General features: G+C 36.4%; 1 protein-coding gene across 1 annotated transcript in view; it reads right to left on the bottom strand.

The window, feature by feature from the left end:
* Positions 1-18,058, bottom strand: part of LOC134288589 (uncharacterized protein DDB_G0283357-like) — a 498,750-nt gene that overhangs the window by 117,970 nt on the left and 362,722 nt on the right. The gene's annotated exons all lie outside the window — the stretch shown is intronic.

Below are 18,058 nucleotides of genomic sequence, written 5' to 3'. Positions count from 1 at the left end.
TTATAGTTTGTGGTCCATATTGTTTAAACATTTATTTAGTCATATGCGCCAAATCCCATCTAATCAGACGCAAAATAGCCAATAATTATTGATATTCAGACTCACCTTTGCCAATGCCTCATTAGATGGGAGCCAAAATATATTGGCTTTTTTGGCACGGGGAATCGAATAATTACACAAACTTTCACGTCTCAATTTCACTCCAATTATGAGTGAACAGTTTTTCTCGTTTTTCTTATGACGAAGGCAACCGCATCAAAGCAGTAGATAGCCGAATTGTTCTTCATCATCGTTCAATTTTAACAACATGTATTGGTCTTTATTCTAGAGCAACATCCATTTCGATTTGAAACTTTCCGCTCAATCGTTCTTTGAATACATGATTTGATTTGGATTGCGAAGAATTTGATCGAATTTTTGAATGAACACCTACTGTCAAATCACCATACACTGAACGGCGGCTTGCGGTGAAAATTACTATTCTGAGGGTCAATTTAAATACACAACGCCACTAAAATTTGTGCAGTCTGAGTTTCGTTTCAATTCAACAGAATTATGTTTTCAATTTTACCATGGACTCGATTTTCAATTAAAAAAAGCTTCTCTTGGCAACCGGATTCGAACCAACAACCTTGTCATCACCAGGTCCGCACGCTATGACTCGGCTATCGAACCGGTTGATGTGATAAAAAACAAAACGCACACAAGAAGCGTTGGTGGGTTGATGATCATGTTTTGCCATGATAAATTTAAAAACATTTTTATGCTTGTCATTACTGCGTGCCGCCTTTCAGTGTAGTGTCACGTAGAAGGTTTGCTGGGGATTAAATTCATGTTGTACCCGAAATAGGGTCTCCAGTTAGCCTAGTAGTTAAGGCTATGGATCGCCAATCCGAAGACGGCGGGTTTGATTCCCGTTCCGGTCGGGAAAATTTTCTCGACTCCCTGGGCATTGTAAAGCCTGTATCCGCAATAATCGGGACACAGAAATATAGATGTAACTCTTCAATAGATATATTAAAATTGCTCAAATTTGGCCTGATAATATCTTCAGATGTGTTAATTTCACCTGCAAAATTTCATGTGAATCGGTGCAGTACTTTTTGTTGTAGCAATGAAACAGTAGAACGCGAGCAATTGAATTTTGTACAGCCCCTGGTTTAGATTGTCAACGCTGTAACTTTTGAATTTGATATAGGAAATGGCTGAAATTTTGAACATAAACCTCTCAACCTACTTTACTTGCATAGACAAAATTTCAGGAAAATCGATGAACTATCAACAATTTTATAGTCGAAACATATAATGGGGCTGAACGTGATTTTAGCCCCTCAGACAACAATTAGTCAGCACCCCTTATTTTTTCGATTATATTATTGAAAGTACTATACCAATAATCATCAAATTTTTCAGGCATAATACACACATAATTAACTACCTTCTGTGAAAATTTCATAAAAATTGGCAGAGACATTCAAAAGTTATGAATGGGCAAACATCGCACATGAAAAACATGAAACATGTTTACTAACACTAACCCCTATCAACAGCAGTAACTTCCAATCCAATTGATAAAAGTTGATGAAATTTTGCAAGAAAGTGTCTCTATAAGTATCATAACTGCATACGAAATTTCATAATTATCCTTGCAGAACTTTGAATTGTAGCGGAAAAGAACCACCTGTTATGCAAATGAAAATTGGTCATGATTGTACAAAATCTTAAAAACCACGTCTGTTTGTTTCTCATCCTCAGTTAAAAGTAATGCATCGATTTTTATGAAATTTTGCACAAATAATAAGCATACATTGAAGAGTTCTCAGTTAAGTTTTGACCAATTTTTATCGATTCAGTACAGAGTTATTGCCGTTCTTCTGTGTCCCGATTATTGCAGATACAGGCTTTACTTGCCTCACAATATACAATTTCATGCAGGCAAAGAAAGCCCTTCAATTAATAACTGTGGAAGTGCTCAAAGAACACTAAGTTGAAGCGAGGCAGGCCAAGTCCCAGTGGGGACGTCGAGCCATAAAGAAGAAGAAGAAGAAAAAGAAGAAGATGAAGAAAAAGAAGAATTTGACCCACTGGTAGGTTTTATGATGACAATCATATCTTAAAATTTGCTGAATGACTATCAACTACTAAACTACTGTATCATTCGTGAAGATTTTTTCAATAGAAGTATGAAAAAACTATTGAACTTTTTTGAGTCAGTATAGTCAACTCTCAATGAATAAGGCCTCTAAAGTTCAACGGCCAATGACTTTTCTTAAAATACTGAGTTTTGCTTACTTTATGTACCAAGGAATTTTATATGAAATCCACAATTTTGAAAGGATATTTAATAGTTTTCCGAACCTCAGAAGGCTTCAATAATCCGAAATGTATTACAAATTGTACCAAATGCTGATATGTTTTCCAAAATACTGAATTTTGTTCTGAAAATATTTAAAATTGTAATTAGCGCAGAAGTTTAGATAGTTCTGAAATTTAGATCATTATTAGCTGCATTTCTGAACTCAGTTCTGCTGAGAATATTGCACTGTTCCCCAAAATATTGAGGCAATATTTGACAGGGGCTGTATATTAGACATAAGATTTCTGAAAGAAATCGTCAAAAATACTCTGTTTAATAAAAAAAATCAAAGGAATAATGTCGTTTCTGTCGTCATTTTTTTTTTTTGAATCCAATATACTTTTAGAACGGATTCTGCATATATTTTTGTAAACTTTCACCAAAATTTATTCACACAATCAATTATGCATTTAGCAATTCTCTCGGAAATCTATTCCAAAATTTATACTTGCAACTGCTATTAAATTTAGGTATTTCCAAAGTTGTTATCTGAATTCCTCAGAAAATGTCAGGGATTCTGCAAGATACTTCTCTAGTAATACTTCAAGAAATTCCACAAAATATTGAATCAAAACTTTGCAAAAACATACTTAAGAGTCTATTATATAGTTTAAAGTATACAATTATAAATTATTTTTCAAGTTCAGTAAGAATTACACCTACCGTCGTTGGGGGTGAGAATGGGTCAAAAAAGGTTACTCAAAGATTGTTTGTTAAATAACAAATGCAATTGAAGTCGGAATAACTTTTTATTTGGTATATATACTCTTCTATGTGCTAATGATAGTTTGGCAAGAAAGTATCACATTATATGAATTGCTTATTAAACTACAAATGATTGAAAATTGACCCAATCTCACCCCTTAGAGGGGGTGAGAATGGGTCAAAGTTTTCGAAATCGCCTATCTTAGAATATAAGTTAATTTTATTGATCATATCTTGTAAACCTACTTAAAATACAATGTAACTATGACGAATAAAAACTTAGGTTATTTTGAGAGATGATTAATCCACTTAAAAGGGCTAATACAACCAAAAAAATGGTTGAAATTTGATAAAATAACGTTTGTATGTTGTATCGCCATTTCTATCTACCACAATCATCCTCATTTAAAATTTCAGCCTCCATGAGAGGAGGGGGGATTACAATGAGCGAGGGGCGCATTGAAAGATTGATTGAAAAAAAAACATGATATTTTTAGTATACTGCATAAGAAAAGTTCAACCAAACCCTCCGTTATGAACTCTTAAATATGTAGATGATCAATAGCCTCGGTATTTAGCAAACTTCATGCAAATCACTTCATCTCAAGATAGAGGGTCGTTCAAATATTATGTTGCACAGCATTTCACATTACACAAGTTTACAAAATAAAACGAAAGTCGTGAACTTCTGTCAACGACCAAAATTTTTGAAGCACAATTTAGTGCTGATTTTGAAACCGACCTTCAAAAATTTTTAACAGTTTTTAAGTTTTAGCTCAATATCGAGTTTTGCAACTTTTCAAAATATGTAATTTACTAAAATTCAAATATATTGCGATTTGTTCAACCAATTTTAAATCTTTTTCCATAAATTAAAAGCTGAATACAATACTATTCGATCATCTGAATACAGGTTTTGCGCCAGATTGATGAAATTCAAGATATTGGCGAGTTTTAGGGACAATCTTCTTAAATTTTAGCAAAATTCCCAAAAATTTTAGAAAAAATGTTTTTTTTTTCAATAAGAAAAAAACAACTTAAAAATTCTTTCTCGACGTTTATTTGACATATCATATGTAGGCAAGTTACAGTAAAAATTTCAGCTCAATCGGGGCATTGATAACGGAGAATGAGATGTTTGAAGTGAGCGACTTTGCTTAAAAATAGAACAAAAATTGATTTCAAATCATCAACCTTATATGGAAAGTCGAAAAAATTTCCGCTCTACTGTAATTTTTTTCTTTCGCGTTTTCGAACTCAGGGCATGATTCTACACCAAAAATGATCATCAGCTTACCGAGTTCAAAAATGCTGTAAACTAGTGTTATTAGACCCTCTCCCGCAACAACATTTTAACGGATTTTTAATAAATTTTGTATAAGTCCTAGTTCAACGGTAGACTTGTTCTTCTTTCTATAGTATTCTCATGTATTTTATGAATGATCCTTATATGGTAGTCTTAATTCATAAAGTTCAAGTTAAATATTCAATAAGCAATCTCGTATGCCGCAATTCGACGTTCGTTCGCTTTCCGACATTGTGGTATGCTACCGGTTTTATAGCCCCGGTATTTCCTGGATCCCACTATCGTCTGGTAGTTTCACGATACTTCCTTTAAATTTCAAAAATGAATGGAGAAGATGAACGCTATTAAGTCTATTTTGTGAGCTTACGATATTGCAGTACACTGAAGATTAGCTGATAATTAGAGGAGCTGTCCAAACGCATGGGTTTATTGTTATGAATGATATTAGGCACTAAACGTATGAACACACTCGCTTGACACTTCTTCGACATATTTTTAGTTAAGGTTATTTGCACTCAATACACTCAAACCTCCATTTAGGTAGGATCCATTTAGGTAAAATCTATTTAGGTCCCTCCATTTAGGTAACGTTACCTAAATAGAATTTGATTGTGTTCAGATCAGTTGGAGTATTGGAGATTAGGTATAAGCTTGGTTTATGGGAAAGAAGTAGTGAGTGGTGTTAGGGGGTGGGTATGGGGGGAGGGGGGATGCAATGTTGCCCCCCCCCTTTCCATGCAGTGTTGAAAAGTGTTAGTATCCAGCGTCATATCCAGCTGAAATTGAGATATTCAACCATCCTTCCATCATTCAATTGATATCAGCTCCAGCATTGATGACGTCAAACCCGACATCAACCTATCATTCACCTATTTTTATTTTGGCCACCAAACCCAAAATAGACCCAACAGTTGTTCGATGTTGGTCCAACAATGGCCCAACATACGATAAAAATTGACCCAACTTTGACCCGACATTCAATAATTTTTCAGTCTGGCGGAATTTTGCAGGGTTTTCGCAAGGTTTTTCGTGTTTCGTGCCCAGCTAGTCATTTGAATGACAATTCTGATCTAAGATCCTCCAAAACCCCCCAAAAACGCCCCTGAAGCCCCTCCCCTCCTGAAACCCACCCCCTCCTGAAACTCCTTGAAAGCCATCTGAAACTCTGCATGATCTCCTTTAAATCTCCTAGTAACTCTCCCTTGTTGAACTTCGTTGCAACCTTGTAATCCATTTAGGTAATAAACTGAATCCATTTAGGTAATGAATCCATTTAGGTAAAAATTCTATTTAGGCAGTCCCAACTCATTACCTAAATGGAGGTTTTGGTGTAACTTGCTTGACCCAATCTCACCCCCATTCTTAATATTTAGACGTAGGGTCGAAAACATTGAATTTTTAAATAAAAAGAGCAATGACAGCCCGCTTTTATCATTGCATCAACTAGGTAATACCTATAGCTAACCACTTATAAAAAATTTAAGGTTTGGTACTTGTGTGAAACATTACGGAGGAGAATTTTTTTCAGAGTAATTTACTAGTAGTTTCATCATATTAGTTTAGCCACAAATTTAACAAAAAACGATTATTGCTAAACATCTTATTCTGCATCATGACGTGTAAAAACATCTCCTCTTTGAAATAATATAAAGTTTTCAATATAAATTATCGATAATTGATGAACTATTTCAAATTTAATGTTTCTCCGTTTTGACCCAATCTCACCCCCCAGATCCATTGTCACCCCCATCGACGGTACCATTATTTTGAGAAGTCTTAATTTCTAAAAACTGTCTAAATATCCTCTCGATATTTCTCTTTATTTCCTGGAGCTGTCTGGGAAAGAGTTCTCTCAACATTCTGTTTGGAACTGTATCAGACGTTCCTCCAGAACTTCAATTGGGAATTCCTCTATCAATCTTTGCACAATCATCTTCCATAAATCGACTACACATATTTCTTAAAAATTATTTCTGCAGGTTTTCAGGGCATGTATTTTGGCTTCCAAAGAAATTCCGCAACAATTTAAATCAAAAACCTTTATAAAATTTTCCCTAGTAAAATTTAAAGAAATTTATCAAAAATTAAATTATGCAATCTGTGTTAAACCCTGTAATTTGCTGATAACACTAGTTTACAAAATAAAATGAAAGTCGTGAACTTCTGTCAACGACCAAAATTTTTGAAGCACAATTTAGCACTGATTTCGAAACCGTGCTTCAAAAAATTTTAAGTAGAGCAGTTTTTGAGTTTTAGCTTAATATCGAGTTTTACAACTTTTAAAAATATGGAATTTACTAAAATTCAAATATCTTGCGTTTTGTTTAACCAATTTCAAATCTTTTTCCATAAATTATAAGCTGAATACAATACCATTCCCGACCAGAAGGGCATACCTTACAAATACCATGCGAAGACCAAGATGTGTTCTAATAGCTAAAATTGTTATTGCTGCGTTATTCTACGAAATGTTATGAGAACATCACAATAACTGTTGGAGGTATTTGAGCAGAGTCTGGTATTGATGTGGTATTTGTTGGTTTAGCAGTGAAAATAACCGACGAACAAGATTTGCTATTACATCAACGAACAAATGAAACATTTAATAATAAGAAATGTTATAAGTTTGCTATTCAATAACTTTGGGATAACAAATACAGCACTTGAAATTTTTGGTATGCATTTATTATTGAAATAATAAAACTTGTTATTTTCTAGGTGTTATTTATACGAAATTTTGGTATTCGTTTTTGTTATTTTGCCTCTTATTACCACCTAAGGAAGGGCATATCAAGGTCTGGTAGTATTTAAGATAAATACCTTGATATGTTATTCACTTGTTATTTTCTTCTGTTCGGGTTTGATCATCTGAATGCAGGTTTTGCGTCAGATTGATGAAATTCAAGATATTGGCGAGTTTTAGGGACGATCTTCTTAAATTTTAGCCAGATTTCCAAAAATATATGAAGAAATGTATTTTTTTCAATAAGAAAAAAACAATCTAAAAATTCTTTCTCAACGTTTATTTGACATATCATATGTAGGCAAGTTACAGTAAAAAATTCAGCTCAATCGGAGCATTGATTACGAAGAATGAGATGTGTGAATTAAGTGACGTTGCTTAGAAATAGAACAAAAATCGATTTCAAATCATTACCCTTGTATGGAAAGTCGAAACAATTTTCGCTCTACTGTAATTTTTTTCCTTCGCGTTTTCGAACTCAGGGCATGATTCTACACCAAAAATGATCATCAGCTTACCGAGTTCAAAAATGCTGTAAACTAGTGTAACAAACCACTGAATGACTAGCGGCCCGCAGTCTCTTTCTAAAATTAAATTTTGGCCCGCTAAGACGGTAGGGCTGAGGATCACTGGTTTACACTGTTTAGTGAATCCTCTAATTGTGATCATAGAATTAACAAATCGTGCCATGAAAAATTCTGATTTTTTTCCTTTTAAAGCACTAACCTTGTATAAAACTTCAATAGCAAGCTAGAAAGTGCGTACCCTTCGACTCTATTGGTCGTCAACTTATGTATGTGCAATTATTCTCTACGTGTTTACGTCACACTATATCATCAGTCGTCGCGCACGCCAATACTACTTTTCAACGAATAAGTGTCCCATAAGAGTTCCTTAGATTCTGCTGCTCATACATGAGAACGAGGAGTACAACAGTAGAATTCAGCAAACAGCGCTAGCATTAGTCAACGTCACATGTTTGAATGGATGCGTTTCGTTTGGGTCCGGTAAAGGCTAGAACTAACTTGCATTAGAGGCGTTGCGGAGCCATACGAAACTGATGCGCAATTACTGGCTTTGTATGTACCATACCAACTAACACCCTTCTGAGTGAGAGTTGGCGGCACTTGATTCGCAAATTTTCCCTGTGTGTTCCTCAACAAGTGCTAAAAGCTATTCATGTATGAATGTGTTGTGTACACATCTTAGCTCCGGCCTGGAGCTTGAATGACCGTCGTCGTCGTCCAACGAATTAGCAGCGCTGCTGTGAATGTCAATTGCTTGATTAGAGTGATTTGTGACGTATAGGATGGATCCTCATTGCTCATGTGGGATGCAGAGGGAGATGTTTGAGCAATTGCGATGATCTCCAGCTGATCAGATTTGCATAAGGCAATCAGTTCAATTTAGATTTATTTATGTAATTCTTTCCTGAGTTATTGAACATTCTGGGCTCGTGTTCTTCATTGACGGGTGACGTTACTCGGTCTGATCAATAGACGGTCAAGATCGTGCAACCACCGTGTCGACAGACTGACTGTATTAGCGATCAAACCAACCACGAGACCGATTTCACCTTCCACGACTTGGTTGGTTATTCAATACCGGTGTTCCAAAGTGTAGCCTATGTGGAGATATGATGGACGACCAAAGAGACCGATGTGGTATTGTTTACCGTGGAGCAACGGATATGGTTCAACGGTTTTTCAATGCCAAGGTTACCTCATTCGACAACCCATTCATGGGGATACGGTACGTGCTTCTTGCCCTAAGATGGTTTCGTGCTCCTTCGTGAGACGGAGGGAAACCTCCAAGAAGTCACGTGTACTGCGGAAGAGGTTGTTTGTTACGCCTCTAAGTACTTCCCTATATGCAAAGCTGAGCAAATTCGATTTGCAATAGTTATGACTGGAAGTCAAATGACTGGAACCAAGCTCATGGATGATAACATTTGGATGAAAGTGGTTGGGCGGCGCCAACTTATTACGTAACGCTAAAATCGGCATTTTTCGATTGGAGATTTTACAATGCTTATTGTTGGTGCCCAACAGAGTAAAATCTTCAATTTGCGTTAGATATTGTTCCGAGAACCCAGAAGTTCATGAACCATAAGAAAATCAGAAATATTCCAAAGCTTGATCCAAAGTAAATAAGAAAACGATCCATAAAACATGAAAAATGATCCATAGAGTTTTTATGGATTACTTCCTTCGTTTTAAGGATCATTAGAAAAATATGGATCATTTCTGAAATTGTATTAATCGTTTTCAAAACATTTTGGATCATTTCCTATGTTTTATGGATATTTTCTATGGATTGTGTTCCTTTTCTCTATGAGTTACTTCAGCCATTTTATGGAGTAGTATATGGAATTCTGGGATTTCTTATTGCTCCTCTCTCTCTCCTCTTCTTGGCGTAACGTCCTCACTGGGACAAAGCCTGCTTCTCAGCTTAGTGTTCTATGAGCACTTCCACAGTTTTTAACTGAGAGCATCCTCTGCCAATGACCATTTTGCATGTGTATATCGTGTGGCAGGCACGAAGATACTCTATGCCCAAGGAAGTCAAGGAAATTTCCTTTACGAAAAGATCCTGGACCGACCGGGAATCGAACCCGTCACCCTCAGCATGGTCATGCTGAATACCCGCGCGTTTACCGCCTCGGCTATATGGGCCCTCCATTTCTTATTGCTACATTTAACGAAAAGAAAGGACAATTCAACATTTGTTCATGGATCCAAATGACTGCTCTATGCTTTTCTGGTTTGCCTCCATGGAATATTGAAAAAAAAAATCATTTGGCAACCTCCAAGTATGTAAGTTTATGCAAACAAATAAAGTTTAACAGGGTCTTATGATGCCTTCCAAAAAAATGGGTGGCACATGGTTCATTTAAAGGGAAAATAACTTCAGATGAAAGTCTCTGAAGTTATTTTCCCTTTCAATGAACCAAGGACTTCAAAGAGGATCGAGTGTCACCCATTTTTGTAGAATGCATCATAAGACATGCCTCTATAAAACCCTGATTTGTAAACTCAATCTGTAATTGAAAGCTCATTTTCTTTTCAAATTTTCTTGTATTTCAAATTGTGCTATTAGGGTAATTTTCCAATTGTTGCACGGCTAAAAACTTGCCTTTTGTTGCACACTCCAGGTTATTCTTATGAGGTGTGTAACAATTGGCGAGTTTTTAGCCGTGCAACTATTGGAAAATTACCCTACCTTGATTTTTAAAGAAAATTCCGTAATTTGAAAGAGGGGAGACATGATCCCCCTTTTTATGGTATATAAAAAATAATTGTTTGACACATTTTTTACCGCATATACTAAAATTCCAAGTGAATAGAAATTTCCAAGCACGCTTATCACAACAGTAAACACAATTTCTAAAGAAATCCCAGGCGAAATTCATAGCGGAATCTCTGGGAAAATTTTTGAGGTTTCTCTGTGGAGGAATCCCTAGAGAAAAAAATCCCAAGAGGAATTGGAAATGGAGAAATTCATGGTGGTATTCCAGGTGAAATCAATGGAGGAATCCCCCTGAAGATTTCTTTTTCTGAAGAATTTCTCGTGAGTAATTTCTGCAGAAATCTCTAGAGAAGTTCCCGCATTAATCCCTTGAGATCTATGAACGAATCTGAATTGTAATCTTCAAAAATATCCCTAGACGCAACCCTGAAGAAATTCTGGAGTCATTACTAAAACAATGGTTGAAGAAATTTCTATTGGAATTTCTGAGGACATTTCTGTTATGATTCCAGATGAAATTCCGGGAGAAATCCACGGAAGAATTCCTGGAAAATGTTCTGGGGAATATCTGCAGCAATTCCTGGATGAATCTCCTTAGAAATGGCTTGAGAATGTTTTGGATAAATTCCAGTAGAATTCCTAACAAAAAATATGGAAAGAATCTCTGCTGGAGTTCTAGAAGTAATAACAACAAAATTCCTTAAGCAATTTCTAGAGATATACTCCTATTCCTATGGGAATACCTTCAGGGAATCCTGGAGGAATCTCAAAAGAACCCCCTGGAAATTTATAAGGAAAACTATACAGGAATCTCGGAGAAATTTTTTGAGGAATTCCTGGATAAATTCCGGAAGAAATAACTGAAGGCATTCATGGATTTTCTAAGAAATCCTTAGAAGGATCTTCGGGAAAACACCTGGATGAATCTCCGGTACATCAAAAACCTTTTTTGTGTAGGTTATTCTAATATATGTGCGCATAATTTATGCACCTTTTATATTATGTCCTTAATAAAAAGAGAGCCCTTTATAAAAAGAGAGAACAAATGTAACAAAGATGATAACTGTGGCAACGGTAGCCAAGGGGCATTTATAGGAGAGAGCAGAAGGCGGTTTTCAAGCCGAGGCGTTTTAGGAGCTGATAATGAATTTCAGGGGGCTTCATGGGAGTTTCTGGTTGTCTCTGGGGCGCTTCAAGAGATCGCAGGTGATTCCAGGCGAGGGAGAGCTTTAGGGACTCTTAATAGCACTTCAGGAGGTTTCAATGGTTTACTAGAGGGCCAAAGGGAGTTCTAGTGGGGTTCTAGGGGCACCTAGCTTCAGATAGTCTCATTGGAACTCCAGGCAGTCTCAGAGGTGTTTCAGGGGATTTCAGGGGCGCTTTTGGGGGTTTCTGGGACATTTAAAGAGGATCCAACATGACCATAGGTAGAGGGTCTTGTTTCCCGGACTGAAAAAAATCCCGGGATTCGGGATTTTTATTTTCCAAATCCCGGGATTTCCCGGGATCCCGGGAAAAATCTAAATTTTCTAGAAAACGATGAAAAAGTTAATGGAACGATTTCTTAAGCACTTTTAATTAATTCGATCAACTAATAACCATTATATTCGAAAGAAAATACATATTTCATAGACATTTGATTGTGTGAGGGCAGTTGGAGACATTCAAAGGTATTTGAAAATTTTCAAATAAAGTTCATCTTTATCCGCAATAGGTTAACTTGGGCTATAGGTTAACTTCTGCCTTACTAATCCGAAGGAAATTTTTGACAGAACTTGATGATATTTCTAGAGTAATCCCTAATTATTTACCATGAGACGTGAATGAATTCTGTGTGAGAATTTTATGACGGAGGTAAAATGGCAGTGTTAGAATGGTGATAAGAAAATTTCAAACGGAAATTTCTTATGATATATTTTGTCCGCATTTTGTTTTTTTTTTTTTCTTTAAGAAAATGTGTGACTATTTCTAATATATGTGGATATACATTCATGTTAACATTTTAGAATTTCGATTAGTTTTTTGGTGAAATACATTGAAGAAACTGTGGAAAAAATCCAGAATAATTCAAGACAGACCCTCTCAACAAACTTCTTGTTAAACTGATATGAATATCTTCAAAAAAATCCTTATAAAATTCTTTCGAAAATTTATTTATGATTTCTATTTCAACATTTCTATCCCGAAAGTCCATTGATCTTTTTTTTCGATTTATTTGACAGGATGACAACTTTAACAATTTCTTCAGATGTTTTTTTGTGGTTTTTACAACAACTTTTATATTTCTATTATTCCTATTATATGGTATTACATTATATTCTTCGATTTTATTGTACGATTCGCTTTATTTATTTTTTTGCAATTCGATATCGCTCTGTTTTTCATTATAAATCATCACAGAATTTCTGCAGAAGATCTTAAAACGGTGTGCTGTTCCTTTTTGTAAATAAATTACTGATTTCTCTTAGAAATTTCGTCAAAATTATCACTTGTATTATCTCTAGTGATTGTTGAAATGAGCTCCGCAGAAAATTTCGCCTGGACTTAAGAACAAAATGTCTCAACGAATATCTTGACGAAATCGTCAACAAATATTTCAAAGATTGTCAAAGTTCTTCAGAGGTTTGAATTGTTTATCCGTTCTCTTTTGAAAATTCTGCGAATTTTCCTCATAATTTAAACGTAAATGTGCAAGCAATTGATCAGGGCTGTTGAATATAATATAACAGCACAGTATACTTAAGGGATAACTCCAGAAACATCTAAAAATATTTGCAACAGTTTACATATTTCACATATTGTAAAAATGTTGAACATTGCCATAAATTCCAAGAATACTACCAGAACAATCTAGCTTAAAATAAATCATTTTATTTCACATTCCGATATTCTGTCTGTTGATTCAGTTTGATTATAATTGTAATGTAACGCCACATAAATGAAAAATGGAAAGGCAGTAATAAATTACAAAATGTAAAATCAATGTAAAAACAAAAGATTTCTGCTCAGTTATGTCCATCTGGCGCCCGAGTCTTCCAAATAAACGAATGAGTAAAAAAATGAAATATGAATGACATAAATTCAGCCAAAATATCTATGGTTTAATTAGTTGGACTTTCATCTAAACTTGATTTAAGTAGAAATAAACTATACCTGACAGATAGCGTAGAATTGGATGGAAAAAAGGAAACATTGACAAAGAGAAGATTTCAAAGTGAAAAGATTTGTTTTAGTATTGCCATTTTTTTATTTTCGGGAAATCCCGGGAATGTTTGAAAAATATCCCGGGATTCGGGATATTTCAGATCCCGGGATATCCCGGGATTTTTGTCCCGGGAAATCCCGGGCAAGACCCTCTAACCATAGGATTATTTGTGTGGGTCACAGTGTTTTACAGGGAAATTCTAGGTGTTTTAGAGACGCTTCAAGTTTTCTCAGAGGCATTCCAGGTGGTCTCAGGGATGTTCCAAGAAGTTTCAGGGCCTTTCAAGGGCGTTTTAAGGGGTACCAGAGGGTTTCAGGGTGTACCAAGAAGTCTCAGGGGAGCCAGGGGGTCCCAGGGGTTTTCAGATCTTAGTTACAGAAGCATTTCACGGGTTTTCCAGGGGTTTTCAGGGGGTCTCAAGGGCATTCTAAGGGGTCTCATGGCCGTTTTAGAGAATCCCAGGGGCTTTCAAGGAGTCTCAAGACGCTTAAGGGGCTCTCAGGAGCGCTTAAGGTGGTTTCAGAAAGGATACGGGGAGTCTCAGTGACGTTGTCGGGGATCTGAAGAGGATTCAAGTGTGTTTCAGGAGGTCTCAAGGGCATTTTAAGGGGTTTTACGGGGTTTCATGGGCTTTCGGAGGGATTCCTAGGGGTCTCAGGGCGTCTCAGAGGGATTCAGGGGTGTTTCAAGGGTTTTTCAGGAGGGTTTAAGGTACGGCCCTGGAGCTCTCTGAAACTTAAGGGCCTCTTCAAACGACTCTGAAAGAGTTTTATGGAGGTAAGATCCACAGCGTCAATGACGTGTTATCCTCGATTTTCTAAAGCATCAAACCGTATTATACTTGATTTCAATCTCTGATTTAACTTTAGTGCGATTTTGTTTTCGTTTTATTTCTGCGAGTTTCTTCGAGGATTCTTTGTGGGAATATTGTCAAGGAGATCTCCAGGAAAAGATCGAGAATTTCTCCGATTGTTTTTTTTTTTTAAAGATGATTCTAGGGTATCCTTTGCGCATTCTATATGGAATTTCGTCGACCACTCTCTTAGGAATTTCTCAAGAGCTCTCTTCGAGAATTCCTCTATTAATTCTTTCCGGGATATCTTTAAGAATACTTTCAAGATTGCGCTAGCTATAGCTTCGGGGATCCCTCCACGAATTTCGTCGAGGATTATTTCAGGAATTTTTTCATGGATTTCTTCAGAAACTTTATCGGGGATTATTCCAGAAATTCCTTCGGGGGTTCCATTCAAAATTTCGGAAATGTTTTCTCTATGACTTCTTTCATATTTTTTTCAGTAATTGCCACAGAAATTCCTACTGGGATTTTTCGATCAATTCCTTTAGGGGTTTTTCCAGAAATTCATACGGGGATTCCTCCAGGAATTGATTCAGAGATTCCTCCAGGAATTTATTCAGAGATTTCTTCGAGGACTTCATCAGGAATTCATTTATTGATTTCACTTGGAGTTCCTTTGTGCAATTCTTCAAGAATGCCTTTAAGGACTCTTACAGGAAGGCCTTTGAGGATTGCTCTGGGAATTCATTAGACGATACCTCCAGGATTTTTTTGGGATTCATCCAGGAATTCCTTCGAAAATTCCTACAGGAATTCGTTCTAGGATTCTTCCTGCAATTGCTTTGAAGATTCCTCCAGAAATTTCTTTGATGGTTCCTCCAGGAGCTATCTTTGAGGGTATTTTTGAGGATTCCCTGAGTGAATTCTTTCAGAATTCTCTGAGGAAATTTCTCAAGAAATCTCTGCTGAAATTCCTTAAGTAACCACTGCGGACATTTCCTAAGCATTTCCTGAAGGAATTCCTTAAGCTTCCTTAATCCTTCTCTGAGGTTATTTCTTGAAGAATCCCTGATGAGTGCTGATATTTTTTAAGTAATCCTTGCGAAAATTTCTTAAGCATTCTTTGAGGAAACTTCAATTCCTTTTAGGAAATTCTCTGAGAAAATTTCTTGAAAATCCACAGAAGGAATTTCTTGAGGATTTTCCGAGGAAATTCCTTGAGGAATCCCGTATGCAAATTTTTCGAGGAATCTCTGTGGGAATGCCTTGAGGATTCTCTAGGGAAATTTTTAAGTGAAATACCCGAAGAAATTCCTGGGGGGATTTCCAGAGGAATTTCTGCATAATTTCAAGAGCAATTTCTGAAGGAATTCCCAGAGAAATTTAGGAAGAATTTCTGGAGGAACTCCAGAGAGGAATCTGTGGAGTTATTTCAGAAGGACTTTAGAAATTCCTTCCCGATGGTTCCCTAGGGAATTTTTGGATTAATTTTCGAAAAATGCTCTGAAGAATTTCTGGAGGAATTCCAGAAGGAAAATTTCCGAAGTAATTCCCAGAGAATTTTGTGGAGGAATTGCCGGAGAAATTTCTGGAGTAGCTGCTGGAGGAGTTCGCTGAGAAATTTCTGAAGGAGTTTGCGGAAGAATTTAAGGGGGAGTTCGTGGAGTAATTTCTGGAAGATTTCTTGGAGGAATTTCTAAAGGAGTTCCCGAAGAAAACTTCCGGTGGAATTCCGGTGGAACCTGAAAGAATTTCTGAAAGAATTTCCGAAGAAATATGTGGACAAATTCACGAAGCAATTTCTAGAGGAATTGAGAAATTTTTGGAGGAATTTCTGGAAGATGTTCAGGAGGAAATCATAAAGGAGTTTCAGAAGGAATTTCTGGAGGATTTCTCTTAGGATTTTTAAAGAAATGCCCGGAACAGTTTCTGGGGGATCTCGCTGGGGGAAGCTCCGGAGTAACTTCTTAAGTATTTCCGATGGGATTTCTGAATGAGCTAAAAAAGGAATTTCTTAAAGAATTCCGAGATGAATTCTAGGAGGCATTCCGGAGAAATTTCTTGAGCAATTTCTCGAAGGATTTCTAGAGAAATTTCCGATGAAAATCTTCCGATGAAAGATTTTTGAAGGAATTTCAAGATAAACTCCCGGAAGAATTCCTAGTATACTTTCAGTAAGAATTTCAGGAAAAAACCCTGGTAGAATTTCTGGAAGAATTCATTAAGGAACTTCTGGAGGAATTTCATGAAGAATTCCCGGATTCTGGTTCGATTCCAGTCAGAGTTTTAAGAAGAAGTTGTGATGGAATTTCTGGAGGGAGCACTGGACGATGGAATTTCTGGAAGAATTCGTAGAAGAATTTCTGGAGAAATTCCGTGGAGAATTTTGTGATTAATTTCCAGAAGGGTTATTGGAGGGTTATCCCAAGTAACATTTTCAGAGCTATCTGGATTTATTTTAGTTTTATGAGATGTTTTATGAGGGCCCATATAGCCGAGGCGGTAAACGCACGGGTATTCAGCATGACCATGCTGAGGGTGACGGGTTCGATTCCCAGTCGGTCCAGGATCTTTTCGTAAAGGAAATTTCCTTGACTTCCTTGGGCATAGAGTATCTTCGTGCCTGCCACACGATATACACATGCAAAATGGTCATTGGCAGAGGAAGCTCTCAGTAAATAACTGTGGAAGTGTTCATAGAACACTAAGCTGACAAGCAGGCTTTGTCCCAGTGAGGACGTTACGCCAAGAAGAGGAGAGAGGAGAGGAGATGTTTATAACGGCCATCGACAAATCCATTGGTTTAAGTTTTTGTGTGTACCAAAAGCGTGCTATAAAGCGCTAATAAAAATTTCACAAAACTTGTCAACGCAGCAACCTATTTGATTTATTAAAGGTTTTATTACAGTTGTAAAGAGTTCTTTAAAATAAACCACAAAGGAGTAATCACTGCGTTAAAATGAGGTTGACAAATGCACAATGTAATACGAGATGGCCAAAAGTAACGATAACAAAATCATGCATCAAATCTATAAAGTACTCGGATATTAATTGATTCATAATACGTAGAATCTTACAGAAATTTCTGGGTAATTCCCTAGAGGAGTTCTTGTAGAACTTCCTGTTAAAAACCCTGCAGGAATAAATTTTAAGGGATTTTTATAATAACCCTCGGAAGAATTGCTGGAAGTATACCAGAAGAAATTCCGGGAGGAAAAACAGCAAGATTTTCTGGAGGAATCCTTCCATAAATTCCTGAAGGGTTTTTAATGGTGAGATCTTTAAGAAAACGATGAGAGAAATCTCTAGAAGAAATTGTTTAGATGTCATTTGAAATCCCAAACAACTGTGCAAAATTTGGAAATGAGGAATAGAAGCGCCCGTCTAGCGTATTGAGAGTCGTGAGTTCGAGTCTCACCGGAGTACGTGGATTTCTTTTTATAATTCGAATCTCAATTTGTTCATCGAGCACATGTTTTGTTGTGCACATGGATGTCAAAGCATTTTCAACAGTGTAATTTCCCACATGGCTTGGTCAGTCCAAGCAAAATCAAAAAATTGACATTCGAAAACAAGTAATTTTTCCCATATAAAATCCCATACAAACTTAAAACGCGTTGCGCAAAGTGTATGCATTGCTGATCGCGTTAAAATTTTACACAGTCATTCAGAACCTGAAATGAAATGACGAAAAACTT

The sequence above is a fragment of the Aedes albopictus genome, chromosome 2, assembly GCF_035046485.1.
Source record: "Aedes albopictus strain Foshan chromosome 2, AalbF5, whole genome shotgun sequence".
Taxonomy (NCBI): Eukaryota; Metazoa; Arthropoda; class Insecta; order Diptera; family Culicidae; genus Aedes; species Aedes albopictus.
This window is presented reverse-complemented; position numbering and strand designations above follow the sequence as displayed.